The sequence below is a fragment of the Pleurodeles waltl genome, chromosome 5, assembly GCF_031143425.1.
Source record: "Pleurodeles waltl isolate 20211129_DDA chromosome 5, aPleWal1.hap1.20221129, whole genome shotgun sequence".
Taxonomy (NCBI): Eukaryota; Metazoa; Chordata; class Amphibia; order Caudata; family Salamandridae; genus Pleurodeles; species Pleurodeles waltl.
In genome coordinates, this window is record NC_090444.1 from 305143618 (window position 1) to 305167508 (window position 23891).

Consider the following 23891-nt stretch of genomic DNA (forward strand, 5'->3'; position numbering starts at 1 on the left):
TACCTACAGTGAGGTCAGCTGACTATATTGATGCTTGATAAGGAAGCAAGCATGGTGTGCTATTCTCAACCTCAGAACCCTACTGTGAACCTCAATATGTGTCTTTAACATATCTCCAGTGCACACACATGATCACTATGTATGCTGAAGTAGAGGTCACAAATCTACAACTTGCTGTGATGAACTTGAAGAAGGGTTCCACATTCTCCAAAGCCATGCAAGAGACCCTTCTCTGTTCCAACATGTGAATGAGATGTTTGTCTGATTTTATTGCATGAAAAGTAGTGAATTCAGTTCTGAGTGATGATATCATTTTAGTTTAAAAAAAATTATTTTTATTTTACAGGCATAGCAATATAAGAAACACATAGAGGTATGTATAAGTTGTATATGTATGGCCTGATTGTTAGGAACATTACTGTGAGAAATAGTTTTTTTGGTTGACTGGGGTGTGAGCCCTGGTCAAGCAGCAGCCACAACCCCTTGCAGGGTGAACCACAAAAAGTAACCTATTTAACCTGTGATTAACCCTGGGTAGTTTGGCACAAAATTCAATCAAGCTAAACCTAGAGACTATGGCCCTCATTACAACCCTGGCGGTCGGTGTGAAAGCGGCGGTAAGACCGCCAACAGACCGGCGGTAAAAAAAATGGAATCACGATCATGGCGGACACTGCCAACATAGACAGCCACTTTAACACTCCGACCGCCACGGCGGTAGAAACAAACAGCATGGTGGTCACCGCCAACAGACAGGCGAAAGACAATGTACCGCCCACACTATTATGAGAGGCCAATCCGCCACCTTTTCCATGGCGGAACCAACGCAAACAAAAATACGGCGGACTTGGGAGGGAAAACAATCACCTCTACACAACCCACACGGAACCAGGACGCCATGGAGCCAAAACTCCAAATCCTCCCTGCGATATTATTCCTGCTCCTCTACCAGGAGCACGAACGACGGCGGCGACGACCACGGTGAGTACTGCACCTACAACACAGGGGAGGGGGGAGGGAAAAGAGAGTGACACACACACGCAACATGCAACACCCCCACCCCCACCCTCACCCACAACAACATACACACTAATACATGCTGCAACATTACATTTACACCACCCAACCCCCCCTGGACGAACGCAATGACAAAAGGAAATGAGTTGAATGATTGTAATCAATAAAAATCCATTAGTCAAAACTTGAAATACAGTATAAACAATTATGTACACCAACTACACTAGTCCAGATAGTGCATCATTCATAGTCCGTGGACCACTGGGCCCAAAATGCATGGGCGAGGCCCACACTCGATACCAGACTCCTAACGGAGAGAAACTGCAGGGGCATCAGATCGAAATGAAACAGGTACCTCAGGGGGAAGGGAAGGAGGAGCACCTCAGCCGGATGAGAGCACGATGCCAGCTGCACGAGGGAGCTCCATGCCCATTGATGTATCCTGGGGAGTGCAAAGCCGCAGTCTCTCAATTCTCTCCAGTGGGTGAGTTGCCCACTGCTTTATCCTGGGGAGTGCAAAGCCACAGTCTCTCAAGTTTCTCCAGTGGGTGGTTTGCCCACTGCTCTATCCTGAGGAGTGCAAAGCCACAGTCTCTCAAGTCTCTCCAGTGGGTGGTTTGCCCACTGCTGCATCCTAGAGAGTGGAAAGCCACAGTCTCTCAAGTCTCTCCAGTGGGTGGGTTGCCCACTTCTTTATCCTGGGGAGTGCAAAGCCACAGTCTCTCAAGTCTCTCCAGTGGGTGGTTTGCCCACTGCTTTTTCCTGGGGAGTGCAAAGCCACAGTCACTCAAGTCTCTACAGTGGGTGCTTTCCCAACTGCTTTGTCCTGGGGAGTGCAAAGCCACAATCTCTCAAGTCTCTACAGTGGGTGCTTTCCCAACTGCTTTATCCTGGGGAGTGAAAAGCCACAGTCTCTCAAGTGGATAACAGTCTCCACCGGGTCTGGAGGGGCCTTTGTGCCCAGAGTGCTTCATCCTGCCAAGGACTGAGGTAGTGAATGTGATACTCCACTGGTTCTGGAGGGGGCTTTCTGCCCAAAGTGCTTCATCCTGCCAAGGACTGATGTAGTGGATGTGACACTCCACTGACAGTGGTGCAACATGCAAGCTGCCCAGGCTCCTGGAACTGACCACCAGCCTCGGATGACTGACCACTGGGGATGGCAGCCATGTCTGCGGTGGTGCCACTGGCTCATGATGTCCGGGGCCGCTGGTGGTGCTGGTGGCGGTGTCAGTCGCAGCGGTGCTTGCGGCTGCCTCAGTGGCATTGGTGCTGTCGGCGGTGTTTGCAGGGGACTCTGTGGCATCGGTGCTGGCGGCGGGCTCTGTGGCATCGGTGCTGGCGGCAGCCTCTGTGGTATCTGTGCTGGTGGCGGCCTCTGTGGAATCGGTGCTGACAGCGGTCTTTGTGGCGGTGGTGCTGGTGGCGGTCTTTGTGGCAGTGGTGCTGGTGGTGGGCTCAGTGACTGGGCTGCTGGTGGCGGGCTCAGTGACTGCGGTGCTGGTGGTGGCCTCAGTGTTTGCGGTGCTCGCGGCGATCTCTGTGGCGGCCGTGCAGGTGCTGGTGGCGGTCTTGTCCACCATGCAGGTTGACGTCGACGTGGACCTGCCCTTGATTTTCTGGCCCTTCCCCGCCTTGGATGGTGGCGCAGCTGTTTTGTCACTTTACACTTTTGTTTTGCCTGAGCCCTTGGTGGCAGGTGTTTTTGCCTTCTCCCTCTGGGATGTGGGCAACTTTTTGACTTTTGGAGGTGGCGGACAGTCCTTGCCCTCGCTGCATGGGACACTGGCAGCCCTGTTGCTTGGCGCACTCCAAATTCCCGCTATTGCTGGCACCACTGTGCCCGGTGACGTGGTGGCTGAGGTACTGGGTTGGGACCTGGAAAGGTGGGCCCTAGGGGACGGACGGGGGGAGGTGTAGGGAAGAGGTCAACATTTGATAGGAAAAGCTTTTTAGACACACTGGGACGAGTAGATGGAGGGGGTTTGGCTGTGTAGGAAGAGGTAGTGGATGTAGGAGGTGTACATTTGCTGACTTTGGGTGAAAGTGCATGGGCTGGAGGCTGTTGTGAGGTGGATGGCTGTTGGGTGAGTGTGTGGCTGCATTTGTGTACTTTGGGAGGAGGGCTCACAGACACACTGGGAGAGGACACTGGGGATGTGTGAATGGTAGTGGGGGTGGTGAGTGCACGTGAGCGGTGTGTGGTGATGGGCGTGCTGGTGATGGAGGTAGTGGCTGAAAATGTAGTGCATGCAGGTGTGAGTGGAGACGAGACAGGGAGGGAGGAGGGAGACGTGGAGGAGGGGCAGCACAGTGGAGGCAGTGGATGTTGGTATGTGTGCATGGGTATGATGCTTGTGTGAGTGCCTGTGGGATGTGTGGTGCTTATGTTTGCCTGAGCCACCCTTGTGTGTTGATGTGTGTGCATGCTGGTTTGATGGTGTGCTTGGGATAGGCTGAGGTACAGGGGATTGGGTCTGGGTGGAGGAAGTTGGAGGGGGGAGGCTGGACACAGGGACAATGGCTGCCATCAGTGCAGAGGCCAGAGCCTGAAATGCTCGCTGTTGGGCTGCCTGGCCAGAATGAATGACCTCCAGGTATGCATTTGTTTGTTGCAACTGCCTCTCTACACCCTGGATGGCATTCAGAATGGTAGACTGCCCAACAGTGAGGGATCTCAGGAGGTCAATAGCCTCCTCACTGAGGGCAGCAGGGCTGACTGGGGCAGGGCCTGAGGTGCCTGGGGCAAAGGAGATGCCCACCCTCCTGGGTGAGCGGCCACGGGACACACACTGAGGGGCTGCTGGGAGGGCGGTGCTGGTAGTGGGGGTGGCAGCTGCACCTGTTGATGCAGAGACACAGAGGGGCCCGCCACCGCAAGGGAGCTCCCATCAGAGGAGGAGTCGCTGTCGCTGATGTCACCTCCTGTCCCCGCCGTGGAGCTCCCCTCGCCCTCTGTCCCACTGGTGGCTTCAGACTCCATTGTCTCGCCCTCCAGGGCCATGTGGGATGCAGCTCCCTCCTGCTCCGGTGGCACTGCTCCTCTGCCTGATGATGCTAATGCACACAAGAACAGGGAGACCACAAAAAGTGGGGGGGGGAGACAGAAGAAAGGCATGCTCAGTGCAGGCAATTCCGCTACAGTTGGCGGATACTACAGACACAGCAGCCCTCTGCAGTACGTCATGTACGTTAACTAATTAATCACAGGGACATGGGGTACAAGGCCTATGCCCGATTGCTGCACACATGGAAGTCAGAAGGAGCCTGACTAGGTGTAGATGGCTCTTACCACTGGTGGGGTTGGGGTGCCACATAGCTTGCCTCACGAAGGGACCTTGTCTACAAAACTCGCCCTGGCCTAGGGGAACCCACAGCCCACCTCCCCCACCCAGACACCTCTTAATGCACGCAGAGTCAGATGGATGTGACTGTACTCATCCCCTTGTGGCTGCTGTGAGGCCCTCAAGCGCCCATCCAACTCCGGATACGCCACCGCCAGGATCCGGAACATCAGGGGGGTCATGGTGCGACGGGCACCCCTCCCACGTTGGGAGGCCATCCGCTGCTGGGCCTCCGCTGTCTTCTTGCTCCAGCGGCGAATGTCCTCCCATCTTTACTAACAGTGGATGCTCCATCTGTGGTGGCCCCCCAGGGTACGGACATCCTTGGCGATGGCACGCCAAATATCCTTCTTCTGGTGGGCGCTGACCTAAAGGAATAGTACAGGGGAAAAGGATCATCTTTAACCGTCCGGACAGTCACAGTCATTGACCCACGTTCCCACCCTTGCCCTGACGCACACTCACCTTACGCTGATGCAGGCATCAGCACCCCCCCTGTATCTTCCATCCACACCACTCCAAACAGGTATTGCCCATACAGCATGCTCACAGTGTACTCACCTGTTTGTCTGGAGGATCGTAGAGTAGCGTGTACTGGGGGAGGACCCCATCCACTAACTTCTCCAACTCCTCTAAAGTGAAGGCAGGGGCCCTTTCCCCCGACACATAAGCCATCGTCGCTTCCATACTGAGGTCACAGCAGCACTTGCAGTGTAGGTCCTCTTCTGTCGAAGGTCAGGTATCAAGTGAGTGAACGGAGAGAAAATGGCAGTCATGCCCGTGGCGGTACATACCGTCACATCGTCATTGGCTCCTGGGACCCATAGGGTCCAATGTTAACCAATGCAGAATTGCGCCGCGGTCTTCGACCGCCTACCGCGACGGTGTACAACGCCAGCGCAGTTACCTCATATCCCCTTGTCCCACATTACAGGTCAGGCAGCCGCCATTTCGGGGGGGCCACATGGCATTAACTTTAAATGCGTCACACCTATCTAGGCCTTGCATACACACAGTGACAGGCACATTGCAGATTGACATATGTGCAATAAATTCTTTTTTTAATACCTCAGTGTTGGCTGACTCGGTGCTCGCTGTTCTCGTTTATAGGGCACGTCCGCTGGGGCAGGTGAGGAGATGGGGGCATCCTCCGGTGTACAGACCACTGGTGGACCTGTCGACAATGGAAGTCAGACACATCATTATCACTTACAGACTTGATTGTGCCACAATCCAGGAACTGTGTGCCCAGTTGGAGCCAGACCTGATTTCAGCTATCTGCCATCCCACAGGAATCTCCCCTGTAGTGCAGGTCCTGTCAGTACTCCATTTCCTGGCAAGTGGGTCTTTTCAAACAACAGTGGCCATTGCATCAGGGAAGTCCCAGCCTATGTTCTCAAACATGTTGTCCAAAGTGCTGCCCTGCTGAAACACATGCGCAGCTACATAATCTTCCCTGAGGTGGAGGATTTTCCCACAGTGAATGGTGACTTCTATGCCCTGGTACATATCCCCAACATCATAGGTGCCATTGATGGGACACATGTGGCATTGGTACCCCCTGCAGGAGTGAACAGGTGTACAGAAACAGGAAGAGCTACCATTCGATGAATGTGCAGATGGTGTGTTTGGCCGACCAGTACATCTCCCATGTGAATGCCAAGTTTCCAGGCTCAGTGCATGACACTTACATTTTGAGGAATAGCAGCATCCCTTATGTGATGGGGCAACTCCAGAGGCACTGTGTGTGGCTAATAGGTGAGGACAATGACCCTATACCGTGTGAATGATTGTCTGGGTCTGGGGTTGTCCCTAAGGGTTAGTGTGTGTCTAAAAGTTGTCCCTCGACATTTGCAGGTGAATCTGGTTACCCCAACCTGTCATGTCTACTGACCCCAGTTAGGAATCCCAGGACAAGGGCAGAGGAACGCTACAATGAGGCCCATGAGCGAACTATGAGAGTGATTGAAAGGACTTTCGGCCTCCTGAAGGCCAGATTCCGGTGCCTTCATATGACTGGTGGTTCTCTCTGCTACTCACCAAAGAAGGTGTGCCAGATCATCGTGGCCTGCTGTATGCTGCACAACCTGGCTTTGCGACAACAAGTGCCTTTTCTGCAGGAGGATGGTCCAGAAGGATGTTTTGTAGCAGCTGTGGAGCCTGTGGACAGTGAAGAAGAGGATATCAACATCAGAAACAACGTTATCCAGCAATACTTCTAGTGAGACACAGGTAAGAAGATATCACTGCCTCCTACATCTCATACAATTGTTAGACCTATCATATGTCTGTCACTTTCACCCAGTGTATGGACCCTGACTTGTACCTTTGCATTTCCATTTCACACATGTGGGTCCCACTGTGTGACTTCTGCTATATTACCTCATGGACTAGAGCTGTGTGACATAGTTGACAATACAATGGAAATTGCTATTTTCCTTAGTTATAGCAAATACACATTTGTGAAAGCACAGACTGACTCCAGATTGTTTTGTGATTCAAGGGTGTTTATTTAAGTGCAAAATAGTGGAGGGGGTTTTAAAATGGTCAGGGGTGATGGTGGAGGAATGTCCATGACAGAGTCCAGTTCTTTGTCTCACAGGTGCATTGTCCAATGGGGCATAGGAAGTGGAGCTAGGGCAGTTTAAGGATGGACAGGGTGACTAAGTGGGACAGAAGGATGACATTAAGGGTGGTCTCATTTCTTGGTGGGGGTCTTGGTATTGTTGTCTGTCTTTGTCCTGGATCTCAGGGACCATTTGCGGGGTGGTTCTCCATCTGCAGGGGGTGGGGTGCTGGTGTCGTGGTCCTGTGGCGGTGCCTCCTGTCCACTAGCGCCGGTGGAGGTGGTGGGCTGTTCATCTTCAAAGCTAGTGTCAGGGGCACCTTGTTGTGCCACAGTGTCCCTCCTGGTGTTCACAAGGTCCTTGGTGGTGTTGATGGACTTGAGTTCCTCCCTGATCCCCAAATACTGTTCCTCCTGCAGCCGCTGGGTCTCCTTAAACTTGGCCAGTACCGTTGCCATCGTCTCCTGGGAATGATGGTACGCTCCCATGATGTTGGAGAGGGCCTCGTGGGGAGTGGATTCCCTGGGCCTGTCCTCCCCCTGTCACACAGCAGTCCTCCCAGTTCCCCTGTTCCTCTGTCCCCTGAACCGTGTGCCCACTGCCACTGCCCCCAGGTCCCTGATGTTCTTGGGTTGGTGGGTTTGCCTGGGTTCCCTGTAGTGGTGGACACACTGTTGCTTGATGTGTCCTGGGGACAGAGGTATGGGGCCACTAGGTGGGAGGCTCTGTGGTGGGGTGAGGGGGGGGGCTCTGTGGTGGCATGTGCCAGTGTGTGGGGAACCGACTGTCCTGAGGTCCCAGATGGGCCGGACTGGTCATCTAGATCCAGTTGGACAGAGCTGCTGTCATCACTGTGGGCCTCTTCTATGGGGGGAGTGGACATGTCTGGAACCTGGTCCTGCAGGGGTGTAAAGGCATGATTATTGCATCTGTGTGTGCCATCGTGTGCAATGGGTGGGTGACCCTGTACCCCAGTGCTTACATTCTTGTCTAGGACCTTGTTTGATATTTGGTTTGGGGATATGTGTGGGTATCTGAAGTGGACATGCTTAGGTGATGGGTGTCCATGCTTTGGTGTTGCATGCAGGCCTTGGTGTTGGGATGTGTGGGTTGTGATAGTGGGACATATGTGAGGTATTGGAGTGATGGGGTGAGGGTGAGGGTGGGGTATGTGATAGCATGCAGGTAGGGTGGGGGATTTAATAGTTAAGATTTGACTTACCAGAGTCCATTACTCCTGCTATTCCAGCGAGGCCCTCAGGATGCAGTATAAGCAATACCTGCTCCTCCCATGTTGTTAGTTGTGGGGGAGGTGGTGGGGGTCTGCCGCCAGTCCTCTGAACTGCAATCTGGTGTCTTAAGACCACGGAACGCACCTTCCCCTGTAGGTCGTTCCACCTCTTCCTGATGTCATTCCTAGTTCTTGGATGCTGTCCCACTGCGTTGACCCTGTCTATGATTCTGCACCATAGCTCCATCTTCCTAGCTATGAAGGTGTGCTGCACCTGTGATCCGAATAGCTGTGGCTCTACCTGGACGATTTCCTCCACCATGACCCTGAGCTCCTCCTCAGAGAACCTGGGGTGTCTTTGCGGTGCCATGGTGTGGTGTGGGTGATGTGTGAGGTAGTGTGTGTTGTGATGTGTGAGGGGATGTGTTTGTGTGTGTTGTGTGAGGTGCGTGGATGTTGTGTGAGTGATGGTGTTGTGTGCCTGTGGATGCTAGTTTGTTGATGGTGGTGTCTCTCTGTGTGCTTCGTTCTCAATTTTTGTCGTAGGGTTTTGTCGGTGATGTGGGTGTGTGTGTTATATTGTATTGGGTGTGTGGGAGTGGTGTGTGTATGTGTATCAGGTGTTCTTTTTTTGAATTGTCCAATGTGGTTGTGTTTTGTAAATGTGTGTGTATTTTGAGCGCAGTGGTGTGTACCGCCAATGGAATACCGCGGTTGAAGGACCGCCGCGTGTATTCATGGGTCGTGATAGTGTGGGCGTATTCCAGTTTGCGTGACGGTGTCGGTTTTGTTCATCACTGACCTTTGGTGTGGCGGACTTGTGTGGGTGTCTGGATTTTGGTGGATTCCGGCCTGTGGGTCGTAATAGCTGTAGCAGATTTCTGCTGCCGCAGCGGTGTGTTGATGGTCTTCTGCACGGCGGTAAGCGGGATTTACTGCCAATGTTGTAATGAGGGCCTATGTGATTAGTATTTATGCAGTACAGAGAGAACAATACAGTGAAAATAATAAAAATCCCAAACCAAATTAGAGAAATAGAGAATATTTTAATAAATGATTTGCCACAAAGACCATGTAAATTTAGTTAGAAGAACCAGAGTTATGATTTTTTAAAGTATAAGTTTTAAAATATCAAGTCCTTAGTTTTGGGAAATGGGCACCTGGGCACCTTTAGCACCACAACCAAAGGCCCAGGAGTAGATGGAGACCTCTTGGGGATTCAAGTCTCACTCAGGCTGGGTCTAGGTGCGGGTTCAAGATGGTGGGAACCTGTTACGTCCCTGTGGCTCTGAAGCTAAACTAGCCATTGGAGTCACTTCTGAAATCCTGGGTGGTAGTGAAGATGCAGAGCTCCATAGCAGGGCTGGCCTCTGAAAGTTCAAAGCAGCATCCAGGAAGCAAAGCAGTCTGTCCAGGTTCAGCAGCTGGCTGGTAGAGTGCACAGCAGATCATAGCAGCAAGCAGTCCTCTGAGAGTCCTTCCGCAGGCCCAGTAGTGAACTGAAGAGTGGGTCTGAGAGCCCTATTTTTATACCCGGGTTCCCTGCTCCTAGAAATTGGGAGAAGTTTCCAGAAGGATTCTTTGAAGTTCTGGGAGTTTCCTTCCTCCCTTGCCCTGGCTCCTAGTTGGCTGCACTGACAATACAGGGTTGTTAAGCCTAGTGTGTGGTGGCAGAGCCCAATCTATTCAGATGAAAGTGGGACTGTGCTTAGCTCTGCCCCCCATCAGGTCATTTAATGGCACATTCAGGCTCTGCTAATCCCACTATTGTGTCACTGTCTGAGAGGAATTTACAAATTCCTAATTGTCAGTTACACCCAGTCACATGACCTAAGACAGGCTACAGACACAAAGGGCTAAGGGAAAGAAAATGCCAACCTTCTAAAAGTTGCATTTACAAACTTGTAATGATAAATCTGATTTAACCATTAAAGAGGATTTATCGTTACAAGTTCATAGATACAAAACATGAGGTATCTACCACCTCTGGTTTAGGAACTGCAGCTTATTAAATATAATAAGGAATCCCCAGTGTGATTCTATGGGAAGGGTAGGCCATCTCACAGTAGTGAAAATGTGAGAGTGTTTTTCACTATTAGTACATGTAAAACTAAAAATAACATTTCCTACCTTTTAACAATACAGTACATGCCCTATGGCCTGCGTAGGGCCTACCTTAGGGGTGACTTATATGTAAAGAAAGGGGTGCTTAATGCTTGGAAATGTGTTCTAAATGCCAAGTCAATATGGCAGAGGGACACTGCTTCCATGCTGCAATGGCAGGCCTGGGACGTGTTTCAAAGTGCTACTTAAATGGGTGGCTCAATAAGTGCTTCAGGCCCACTGGTAGCATTTAATTTACAAGCCCTGGGCATATAGTATACCACTCTACAAGGGACTTAAAATGGAAATTAAATATACCAATGAGGTATATGCCAATCAAGCCATGTTTAGGGAGAGAGCACAAGCACTTTAGCACTGGTTAGCAGTGGTATAGTACACAGTGTCCTATGGTCAACAAGCAGAAATACAACAAAAAGGAGAAGGAGGGAGGCAAAAAATGTGGCCTTGTCCCTGTAGAGAGGGCCATTTCCAACAATTACAAAAGGAAGCAGATTCAGTAGTATCATAGCAAAAAAATCACAGTTTATTATCACATTGGAGCACAAAGGACAATCAGAAAAATAACAGAATAGTTATGTAGGTGAGTAATAACATTATTGTCTATTTATATAGGCAGGCAACTCTAGGCATCATTAATAATATTTACCTGCAACATAAAATAGGTTTAAAAGGGCTCTCAAGTGTCACATGAGCCAGATTGGGGGCTCTGCAGGTCTGTCTAATTCCCAGCTCTTCCTCCTGACTGGGCACCACCTTTCAGTCAATCCTTAACTTTGGGGTGGGGCTCTCATCCAACCACAAGACTGTATTTTTTCCCAGTAACACTAGTGCTTCCATTAGTCATCTACCTGTTTATGGAATTTGTTTTGTGTAACCTACCAGTGCTATCAGTGGGGAAGAAAACTGCATCTATGCGTAGAATACTTATTGCAAGTAAATTCAGATTTGTGGGCATTCCCAGGTGAAGTGATAAAACCCAGTAGAGTCATATAGAAATCTAGAGCATTGTGCAGCTTTTCTGAATCAATTCTAAGTAAGTATTGTGGGGAGCGTATAATCTATTAACAAACTTAAAATGGCTTAGCTGATTTATTTATTTACATATATCAGTTTAGTTTGGGTGCAGCAAGACTTCCATGCATCTAAGCAGATGTCAAGCACTATATCTGCCCTCCAATGATGCTATCATACTTACAACATATTTTCTATATTTCACAGACCCTCGCATTGAGGAGGCAATGGTGGAAGCATATAGGCCCTCAATCAACAGCCTAATATTCTATGACCTGCTACAACAAACATTTCTTTCTGTCTCATTGAACCTTTAATAATGGCTAGGGCATGGTAGCTGCAACAAATCAAGGTGATGAAAGACATGTTTGTGTTAATCTCAGTCACTGGTGATCACTGAGGCCACATTTCAGACATCATTGTTCTCCCACTATACCACTCTGGACAGAGACCAGCCTTATGCACAAAAATCTTGATTCCACTTCTATTAACAGAGTCCAACCCAGACTGCTGGACAAGATCCTCTTCAAAAGGAAACACAAGCAAAGCCAGAATTGTTTTGGCTAACTTATTTCTCATCAATAATATATCAAATCCTATTGTATAGTGAGCACTGGACCCGCATCTGGGGTATATCTTGAGTCCTTTGGCACAGGTAGCACTTGGCCCACATCTGGCTGTCCATATGATAATGGAATGAAGTGTTGAGTGCAAAAATCAAAACTGTGTTTTAACAACCCATCCAAGCCTGCAGCTCCATCAATTTAGCTTCTCTGAATACCCTGTTTAAAGCTGACTGTAATTGCATGTCAGCAATTGTAAACCACCATTTTCTTTCGATGAGTCCACATAAAGCTGATTGCTTGCATACAGTCCCTTATTGTGGGACTTCCAAAGAACAATAGTGATATTGCTCTGCAGGAGTCTCACTTCTCTGTTACCCTTATTGCTTATATTGGCACACAATTCCCTTGTGTGTCACAGGCTTCATATGAATCAGTATAATCCCTTTCATCCTCCTGATCTTTTCAGTCTCTAATGCCTTCTTATGATCATTCCTAAGGCCTTGTGCTGTGTATCATCTTAATATCTTCTTTGCAAAAGGAATGACTGCTGTAATAAATGTATACATTCTAAATGACTGTGAAGAGCGATCATACTCTCTTCTTGGACTTCAAAGACAATGTCTCAGCTGACACGCAAAGAACTTCTCACTGGTCTGTTGTGACTGCAGACGGGCTGGGACGAGGGCAAGAAGGTAGGATATCTCAAACACCTCTGTTGGGGAAAACTCCAGAAGCTTCTTCCATTTCAAAACTAGCACCAGATATAAATGTAGGACCATCAGACTTACGCTTCAGATCACTTCTGGAGCTGTGGAAGAATCAGAATGCTCTGCTGCCCTTCTGCTGGAAGGACTGTCCTGCTGCCCTACTGCAATAAAGACTGCCTTGCTGCCTGAGAAAGGAAGTCTGGATATGCTTCTAGAATCACCTGAGTGACTCCAAGGGCTAGCTGATTGGTTTCCTGCTCTGAGCTACAGGGACATAACAAGCTACAGAGACCTGTCCTGCATCTGTCTAGCTGCCCAGGGTCAACCAGTCCTGCATGTGCCCTGCTGTTGGCCTTTGCTGGAGTGAGTCCTGAACCCCAAAGGGTGCCCTTCAGATCTGGGCCATTGTCGGATATCAGAGTGTACTCCTCCTGGTCCAAGTGCGGGTTTTTTTAGACCCTACGCAGCTCCACACAACTCAAGGCAGCGCAATGCAGGACCCCGCATTGCAGCGCCTCGCAGTTTGTCATTAGAACTGACACAGTGTAATGCAACTTGCCACATGACCTTTCATCTCAGCCCTTACAGCTCCTCATCAGAACCAACACAGCGAGATGCAACTCAACACAGGACCTCTCATCACAGCCCTCGCAGCTGCTCTTTGGAACTGACGCAGCATGACGCAACACTTCACATCAAGGACATAAGATAAAATGTTCAGTTCAGAGGGCCTAATATGATTCCTGTATCTGAGGCAACCAGATAACCACAGTGGAAACTTTGTGCTTTTGGTGCTACTTCTGTCTAAGTCTATAACATTGCATATCTCTCATTATACTGATTTGATTTTTGTCATTTTGGTCTCACATAATTTATTAACATGCACTCTATTTTACTGAATTGGTGTGGTTTTTTTGTGTGTTGTGTTTACTTTATTACTGTTTAAGTGCTGCAAAAAATAGTTTACACAGCCTGCCTACTTTTACGCCAAGCTACCAGAGGGTTTAAATCCAGGATTATTTAGTGACTTTTTAGGGTTCACCTCACAAGGACTGTGGCTGTTGCTAGAGTAGGGTTTCACCTCTCAACCAACTACCCAATTTTCACTGCTATTTTATGAGAGCTTCAAATATGGCTAGAGAGTCGGGTTTAAATTCAAGACACCCAAGATCAACCGCACTGAGTGTGTTCATCAACATTAGTGTACTACACTTACTGCATATTTCTAAGAGCTCAGTAGAGGAAGCCTCCTTTGTTTCCAGCATAACATGCATTGCTGACCACAAGTGAACTCTAGCATAGTCCACCCTGCTGGTCCCGAATGGCCACACACTCTGAGTACCAAAATCTTATAATAATATATAGTTAATTATAACACTATGCATCAAGGCAAATGTCCTTAATTGACATTTCATAATGCCAGTCAAGTCTATTTGGACAGATCTCTGATTCCCACTTTCCTTCTCCACACCTGTAATTTCAGCCAGATCCATTACATCACAGAATGGATGATCTCATGCCACAGCCAGCACAGGAAATCAGAGAGACAACATAAAGAAAAATTACCAAGATAATTAAGGGACATGCAGAGCGAGTGAGAGCTGCTACCATACCACAAACTATTAAAAAATGTGTCTATTTCTCACACTTCCTCATTTATCGTGCTGTATACTATATCACAAAAAACACATCTCACACATGGAATGGAAACACTGCACATGTATGCTCAAAGCAAAGATGATATACTTCCAACCACATGTCAACATAGTGTAGCAGTCTACCCAAGTAGATGAGTGCCTCAGCACCCCATATAGGGGTAGTAAGTGTTGTGGAAATGCCATTAAGCAATTCTCAGTACTACAGTAATTATTTTCTTATAATAAAATACCTTCAGATTGCTATGACTCAAACTGAATCGCTTTAAGACCAGGTGTATCACCACCAGCAGCACGCAGTGATCTATATGACTTATACATTGTCCCCAGATAATGTACTAAAAGTTTTCAATGTTAATGGAGGTTTAGCTCCTTCCTTCCAGGGACAACGTTTCTAAATAGATTTTTAAATACATTCTGTGCCAGCTTCTACAGTTAGCTTGACAGCTCCCCACCATTGTTTCAGGATTGCAAATGTGACTCTCCGTGGCCTTCATCGTCATGAAGGCCATACCAAATAGCCCGAAAGTGGTCATAACATCAACAACATTAGTTTTGGCCAAGTTATCCCTCTTCCTTGATGATTAGGATAACAGCAATCTGACTGAACTCTAGCTCCAGCTCAGTGAACTTAATCAAAATTCAATCCACTTTCTTTTTTCACATGTGAATGAACAGTATATCTCCCATATTTTGTACACATGAGCACTGCACTATCACCTCATGAATTTCTGTAGCAACTTGTCCCAAAGAAACTCTTTACTGTGTTTTGATCTTCATAAAAATTGCTCGCAATTTAACTTTTACTTTAACAGTACTCTATATTGTGTGGCCTTTAGTGATGATTTATAAACATATGTTTCAAAGTGCATAACTACTGAAAGCTTGATGACTTGCGTCCAGACATTAAGGGCAGGATTTACAGTTTGGGGACAGGTTACTCAATCACAAACGTGACGGATATCTTGTCCAATATATTACGATATTTATAGGTTATCATGGGATCCTAAAACGGGAGATGGGATATCTGTCCTGTTTGTGATGGAGTAACCCATAGCCAAACTATAAATCAGGCCCTAAGTTATTGCCAAGCTCTACTCCAAAGATTTTTTGTACAAATGTTTCTGAAGGAACCACTTTCTGTTGATATCTTGGACAGATTGCCTTTCTCATAATGCATTTGTAAAAGAACTGTAACATTTCCAAATTTCTGAGGCATGAGAACCAATTTGCATCTTGATCATAACTCAAATAGTGATATCATGCAACCGTTGGCATTGACAACATTATAGGGCGTTCCTTCTGTAAACATATATAATGTAAAATCAATTAAATAAAACCAAAAACTTAATAAAGTAGGTACATGAAGAAAACTGCACTGACTGGATAATAGGCAAAGGTATTGAAAAGTCTATTATTACTATATTGTGCTTTCATATCCGAGAGCAAAGCAGCGGTGTCTGTTTCTGATCAATTGATTGATAGGTTTACTATCTTATGTATTTATTTTAAATTTACAGGAGTGTTAAATGAGTTTATAATCTGTTTGTTTTTTATAAATGTGAATTGGTTGTGCTTGACTGCGCATTGCTATAGTACTCACACAAGTTACTTACAGAAGGACTGCCATGATCGTACCTAGACGGGCACACTTGCTCAAGCCAACCGTTGCCATAGTAGTTCTTCACAATATCTCTTGTGAGCAGCCAGTGCACATGCACGACCATCAGTAGTAGACTGACTTGATGGCTGCACTGCAGACGAGCCCCGAAGGCTCAATGGATCATTGCATTCAGATCCTTGGCTCATAGCTCCCGCGTAGGCCCACACCACCACAATTACATATGTTGGTGACCAACTCAAGCTGCGAGCACATCTGGAACATGTTGATACGGGATGAAGTATGATGTTGTGGTCCGTGAACGCTGAGGCTCCACACAACACCTTGGCTAGCTCTAGGTCTGTGGCCAACTGAGTGAAAACTCTTTAGGATGACGTGGACTTATCACATACATTTTCACTTTATGCATACCACAGCACCACAACGCTCAGCAAAGACTGTGCTTTAGAATAGGTTGTTGTAGTGCTGGGGTTCTCGGCTAACAGTGACCCTGGAATATGCGGGCCTACTCGCATGTGGAGCGCGTGCCACATGAGTAACCACACAGTGACAGAGTGAAAGTAACTCAGTGTCTGCCACTTCACTGCTGAACAGCTACACCGAATGCCTTTTATTTGTTGCTGTGCACTGTGCATAGGCAAAACTATTTGGGGAACATCAGTGGATGTATCATCAGATCACTCCTCTGCTGACATGGAGATGGACAACACTACGGACCAGATGTATCAATCTTTTTTGCATTCGCAAACGGTGCGAATCGCAAAATTCCACCGTTTGCGAATGCAAAAATGCCTTTCAAGATGTATGAAAGGCACTCGCTGTGCAATTTTAAGGAATTGCAAAAATAGCAACTCCTTTAAATTGCGCCCCCATTTAGAGAATCGCAAATTGCGATTCTCTAAATAGGAAATCGCAAACAGGGAATTCCTATCTGCGATTTCCAAAGCACATGTATCAAGCATTTCCTAAATGCAAATTGGGCATTTAAGAAATGCAATTACTACCAAATCCAATTTGGTGGTAAGCATGTGCAATTTAAAAAAATGCATTATAAATCATTTTTAAAAATGACATGTAGCGCACACATACCCCGAGGGCACGTGTGCGCTTCACATGTCCGCAAATATGTTTTTGGGGTGCATCAAAGGGGGCCTAAAGCCCCCAGTACCCTGGGGTTTGCATTACCTACTTTGTGAATTCCTAACTGGAATTCGCAAATTAGGTAATGCAAAACCATTTGCCCCTATGGGCCTACAGGCCCCTAGGGATGAATGGAGTCCCATTCCCTAATTGCGATTCGGTAATAGCTATTGCAAATTTTAAGAAATCGCTATTACCAACTCGCAATTTTCAAACATCCCATTTTGCATTTCTTAAATAGTGATTTCTTAAAATTTGCTATTTAATAAATGCAAACCGGGAGCTTGATACATCTGGCCCTACATTTCTTCACAACTTTATTTAAAGAAAACATCACAAAACCCAATACTTCACAAGTGTAAATGCCTTATACTCATATTTTTCAGCCCAGACTGGGTTTTCAGACTAGACAGTTTTTTCAGTGATTGGATGGTGCTGGATTGCTTCGCAGGCAATATCTTATGTGATGACCCCGGGCTCCAAAGCCTTATGGAGATGAGACAGGTGTTTGACCGTCGTCAGGGGCCAACTGGAGGCCACTCGGGATGTTTCTGCTAGGCCAGGGTCCTTAGGCTGGTGCATTGGGCAGTGAGAGCATATGGGTGCGTCATCCTTGGGCACAGGGCAGATAGACATGTGGTGTGTGCATGTGTCATTAAGGTCTTCTCTAGCTGGCTAGAAAAACAATACGTTTTGGGTGATTTCCTCATCGTGTTGCCTAGTGGTGATCATGTTGCCTCTTCATCATGTGACAATGCAGGGATGGTGATTGAATGACAGTCTAAATTTGCTTCCTCAATGCAAGTCTTTCATGAACACTGTGTCACCAGGGTAAATGCTGGACTGGCAAGCTCTTCAAATGGTACTCACTTGGTGATTGGTGCTTTTTCTCCTTTGAAAAGTTCTTGCATCATTGATGGGGCACTGAGTCTATTCCAGGAAATGTGAGATTGTGTTGGTAGCAACACACTCCATGCTAGCATTTCCGGATGCTTGCCTTGTGGTGGAATGGGAGTACATCAATATTCCCTGGGGACTGCATAGATCACTCGTTCCATTGGCTGCTGATTGTTATGGGCCATATGTATTACTTTGTTAAGGGTGTCCATGAAATGTTTAACCTCTCTTTAGGCTTGGAGCCAGCGTGGAGTAATTTTGCGGTGGTGGATGCACCAAGACTGAAGGTATTCCCCAAACTCTTTGCTCTGAAATGGTGGTTCATTATCCGTTTTGAGTTCTTTCATGAGGCCAAGGGTGGTTATCATTTTCTCTATCTTGGGGGTGACTTCAGTGGCAGCTTGAGACCCTCCCAGTTCTATCTCTAGGTACTTGGTATAGTTGTCCATGAAGACAAAGGTGTAGAGCCTGTTGGGAAGGCACCTGAGGTCCAGGCTGGCACACTCCCAGGGCCGCTGAGTGCCAGGTTTGGTGAGTACTGGGGCTGGGGCTGGTGCTTCTGGAGGGCCTCAGACTTGGTATCACTGACAGGATCTCATGGTTCACCATTTCATCGATTTGTGGGAACCAGTTCTTTGTCTTGAACAAGCTCTAGTATTCACCATGCCTTAGTGACCATGATGGGTGAGCTGTCTGGCCTGCTCTGTCAGGTTGGTGAGGATCACCAGAGAGGGTCCTTGAAACAAACACCCACTTGTGTTGGTCATGAGTTTAAAACATACATTGAACAGTGAGTCTAGAGTGTTCACCACCTCCGAGGTTGTGTGGGATCAGTGTTCTTTGAGTGAGGTCCACCTCCCAGACTGGATTGCTGCAATGGACAGTTGCAGGCACTCATCTGTTTCTGTTACAGTGCGGATAGCATCAAGGGATAGAGGAAGTGGCTTTGCCACGCCATAATCTACCAAACATATTTTTGAGCTTCTTTCTGTCTTTTGCTTCCTTTTGGGTGGTGGCAAGTGGGTGTCGGGAAAGGATTGTTGGCACTCACTAGTCATACTCCTGCAACTGGAGTATCCACTTTTCTATGCAGGGTTAGGGTTTTGATGCTGAGCCTTGGAACAGATAAATGAGGGCTTCTGGTCAGTGGTGACTGCAAATGGATGGCCACAGATGTATAGATGAAAATGCCTCCATACTTAGTGTATGGTGATTGCCTCCATTTCAATTTGCAAATACCTCTATTACCTGGCAGTGAGTGACAACTGGTATATGCCACAAGGGTCCATTCTCCTTAGTGCTGTGGTTGGATAAGGACAGCTCCTAGCCCTTTTGGACTTGCATCAACTGCGATGGTGGTCAGCTTCAATGATTCGAATATGACAGAATGCTGTCTGCTAAGAGGGTTCTTTTTGTCTGTTGGAAGGCTTCAATGTGCACCACTCACCATGCCCAAGAGTGTCCTTCATGAACTCTCAGAGGATCGGTGTGAGACCTGCGAGGTTGGATATCAATTGCCCGCAATAGTTCACCATCCCCAAGACGTTTCTTTCGTCAGACACGTTGGTCGGAGCAGGTACCTCCTGGATATCTCTCACCTTCTCTGAATCTTCAACCACTCCACCTACTGAGAAGCTGTTGCCAAAAAAGCTGATCTGCTGCTTCAGAAATTCACACTTCTCTCTGTAGAGTGTGAGCCCTGAGTCTTGAATTCTCTGGGGAATCCTTTGCAGGCACTTGTGGGGTTCTCTTATGGACTTGGCGAATATCAGGATGTCATAGCTGACACTGATGACTCCTGGCAACTCAGTAAGCAGCTCCTAGATTGTATTTTGGAATACCTTGGCAGCATTCAGTATTCTGAAGTAGATATTCCAGTAGCTCTGGAGGCACACGTAGGTGGAGAACGTGGTTATGTACCTGTCGTAGGCTGGCCGATATAAAGTACACCAGACTGATTGTGTCTATAGATCAGTACGGTTTATTGTTATTTTACAGAGTACTTTCTGATGGGTATGTCTGAGGTAGTTGGTTGCAGATGTCTTCTCTCGTCTGGGTGCTAATCTCGTCTTCTTCTTTCTTTCCTCTCCATAGGCCTCTCGGGAAGTATGTGGGGACAGAAGAAGAATAGGTACGGTAAGTGATTGTTTAAACACTCTCTTTTCCTTTTCTCCCTCTCTTCCTTTCACTCTAGGGTCTAATTCTCTACTTTCTCTTTCCCTTTTCCTTTCTTCTGCTCTTGTCTCTTCTTTTCTCACTGGCTCTTCCTTAGCCCTGTTTTTTCTGGTCTTTCACTTCTTCCACTGTTTTCTGTTTTTTTCTTACCCCTGTCTGTTTGAGTGCTTCTTCAGACCGCTTTCTCTTTTCTCCTGTATCTTTTCTCTTCTGTTCTTTCTTCTTAGGTTCTTGAGTCTTCTGCTCTTTTCGTTGTTAATCTCTCTATTTGGTCCTTCCTGCCGGGTCTGCCTCTATTTCTTTTCTGATCAATCACCTAGTTTGTGCTCATAGTATTTCCCCGTTTGGTTGTCTTTTCTTTCCTTCCCCTCCCCTTCTTTCTATAATGGTTCCCACCTCGTGTCCGTGCTCGTTTAATTTTCCCCGTGTACCCCTCTTCCTCCCGCTTCCCGCCCTCCCTACCTGTCCCTAACTCCGTACCTGGCTTGGCCACGCTTCTCCTGAAGCGTGGCGAGTCCTAGGCGTATGCTTCCCGGGGCCAGCGATCTTCGTCTGTGGGACTGTGAGGGCTTTTGGATCCAGTCAGCTTCTCTCCCAGGAACTCCGGACGTTGTAGATTCCTCTCCTCCTTGGTCTTTTCTGGTGCTTCTGGTCCGCTCGGCTGCCACTTCCTGGAGGTTTCCGCTCTGGATGATCTCTTCTCGACACTCTGGGACCTCCCCTTTTACGGCCCATACGTCCGCGGGCACCACGGTGAGCCAATGGGAAGGGCGGCTCTCTGGGTTGCTTCCGGGACACCACCAGCAGAAACAGCACTAGTTGTAATTGTGTGCGGGTCGGAACAGTCCGACCCGTCACAGTACCTTTAATCAGGATGCAGTGGCGGTTGGTGATTCCCGAGCACAGATCAACCTTGGAAAACCATTGTGCTCCATTGAGCTCCCCCTATAATGTTGTCAACAGTGGGAATCAATTGGTGTTCTCACTTGGTTATGATATTTGGGTGGCGCATATCCATGCAGATGCGGACTTGTTTGGGCTGCTTTTGTTTTTTCACTACTACTATTGGGGATACCCATGGCATGGGGCAGATAACTTTCTTGATGAACCCAGAGTGTTCTTATTTTCCATCTCCTCTACCTTAGGTCTGAGGTGGAAAGCAATGTGTCACTGTTATAGCACCCCTGGCTGTATGGATTGGCCGCTGTGCAGCCGCATGACTTTGTCCTTCAGCCAGCCAATTCCTTTTAATACAACAGCATGTTAGACAGCTCCTCAATTTCCACATAGAACGCAAATGAAATGAGGTTTAGCATTTCAGTGGTGTGGCCGCCTACTAGCATGCCATGACCTCGAGCTGCCATGTAGATGGTGGTATCCATGCTTGCATCTCTATTGGATACTGATCACTTGAAACTTCCAAGCATAGGCAGGAGCTGAGTTTGACCATATGCAAAAACCCTGACACTGGCTTTCGCAAGCATTGCTTTGGCAGTTTGACAGTGCATGATAGGTGTCCACTGACAAGAGGTCTATGGAGACTCCGGTGTCGATAATCGCAGTGAGTTGGCCTACCTGGAGTTTACACTGTGGAAGTAGTCGATGTGTGGCGCTGGTGGATCCTACAGTGAAGACAGTGTACTCAGCGACGTTGTCATCATCCATGACTTCTGGTCCACTCATTGCTTCAGTAACTGTGTGAACTGTTTCTTTTGAGGGTTTGCGTTTGGTGAACCTGCAAACCTTGGCAGAATGTTTTTACTTGCCACATGCTGTGCATTTATGGTCTTTAGCAGGACTGTCATCCAGTTGGTAGGGTTGCCTTCTGCAATATCCACTTGTCCTCTGGGTTGAGGTTGGACTGTGTTGACAGCTCTGTCTTGACTAACCTGTGGACAATGGCTTTGATATGTGATGTGTGAGCTTTTGATAGTTCTTTTGATCTTCCTAGCATTGGAGTGATTTTCCTGACTCTTAAAATATGGCTTGTCTCAATTTGGACAAAGCATAGTCTTGAATGATCTGGCTTCTGATCTCCTCTTGTGCATCATGGTGCCCGCATGTGCTCAGAGGTTATTTGGATCTACCATGAAAAATGTTGAGCGACTCTTCTGATTCTTGGTGGGCTTGTCTAAAAATAAGCCTCTCGTAGCCTCTGTTCGCCATTGGACTAAAGTACGTATTTAGGACTGTGATGAATGTGGCGTATATTTTGAGCTTCACCTTTGTGAGGGTTTTGTATATTTTTTAGGTGGCTTTACCTCCCAGGTGTAGCAGGAAGGCGCTGTGTCATTCCACTGCTATGTCTGACCTTCAAAGAAGAACTGGTTGCACTCCACTCAGTCCCTACAATTGGGCGCCTGTGACAAGGGCGAGCCCTCAATGATGAATGACTCTGTGGCAAGGATGACAGACATGCCAGCGTGGTGTCAGTGTTGTGTGACTGCATAGTTGGTCCTTGTTGGATTCGCCATCAGAGTGAGTACTACCCTCGCAGCACTGTTCTCACTGGGGATGTGAAACATGCTCAGGCTCCAACTGAATGTCAGGCTCATGTAGCCTCCAGTCGCTGTGAGGTAATGGTGGCTTACAGGCACATACTGCAGGGGTGCTGACTGTAACTTTGTCCTGGGTGTCTGGTCACTACAGCCTGTGAGGCCCTCCCACGGATATAACTAGTTTTGGCCCCAGGCCAGGGGACTGATGTGGCATGCAGTGCCTTGCGGTCTAGGATGCAGGCAACTGGAACTGAGTGCAGGGCCACAGATCAGGTGCCTTTACGCTGGTGGAAGAGTCCTGTCCTGCAAGATACAGGTGAGCATAGGCTTGGCGGGCTATAGTGACCTGTGCTGCTCGAGCACCACCACTGTCGAGGAGCGTTGAGGGGCTGCTGCAGCGTGTAGTTGAAACTATTTCAGAAACATCACATGGGTGTCATCAGATCACCCCTCCACTGACGTGGAGATGGACAACATTACAGCTGTCTTTGTGTGATAGCTAATTCTCAGACCAGTTTGCCTGACACATGATGTCTCTGTTACATAGCAACACATTTATCATTTAGATAGTTTGTTTATTTGACCTGTATTAAACAGAATCTCATGATGTTCAGTTTAATACTGATGTTTGTAAAATGAGTCTGATGTTCCTATGAGAAGTTCCATTCTTCCCCTGTCTGAATGTTAGCCGTGTCTCGTTGTAACACAGTACTAAACTCTGTGCATTCATATTATTACAGTGAAGCTTTGTTTGCGCCATGCATTTTAACCTATTGCCTCTATAAGAAACGATTTCTGAGAGGTTGCTGTGTATGAAGAATATATAAATGACACTCTCATTCCCAGGAAATTTGTAACTTTGAGATTTTTTCTGATTTTTACTCAACATTTCATTGAAGCATTTCTCCCTACACAGCATTCAGGCTTCATTATACAGAGAAGTCTGCCCTCAGAAATTATTTGAGAGGGGTGCAATGTACTTCTCCAAAAGTAGGTCAGGCAGTTGAGGCATATTTCAAGTTACTCTGAAGTCCTTAAACTGACATGCCTTCCTCCTGATGCTATCTTGGACGTGTCTGCTTCTGTGCAAGGTTAAAGATAATACCTGTAATCCTTGCTTAAGTCAGAGAATGATTAGTCGCTCTTCGTAGTCTTTTGTACGTTATGATGATGATTATTTGTAATCTAGCCTTGTAATGTCTTGGCAGTTTTTTTGCAGAGGCATGGGAAAGTCTAGTTTATGTTCACAGCTGGGCTGTCAGTTAGTTGGCTGTCAGTGAACAAATTCAGATTTTCACAATTTGTAGACTTGCTCGCCGATTTCTCATTGTACTCCTC

At 47.4% G+C, this 23891-nt stretch overlaps 1 long non-coding RNA gene across 3 annotated transcripts in view; it reads left to right on the forward strand.

Annotated features, from left to right (window-relative positions):
- Positions 1–23891, forward strand: part of LOC138297252 (uncharacterized) — a 205989-nt gene that overhangs the window by 75452 nt on the left and 106646 nt on the right. For all 3 annotated transcript variants that reach the window (XR_011203974.1, XR_011203972.1, XR_011203973.1), the window contains exon 2: positions 19975–20016. This is a non-coding gene — a long non-coding RNA (uncharacterized lncRNA). The remainder of the gene's footprint in view (positions 1–19974; positions 20017–23891) is intronic.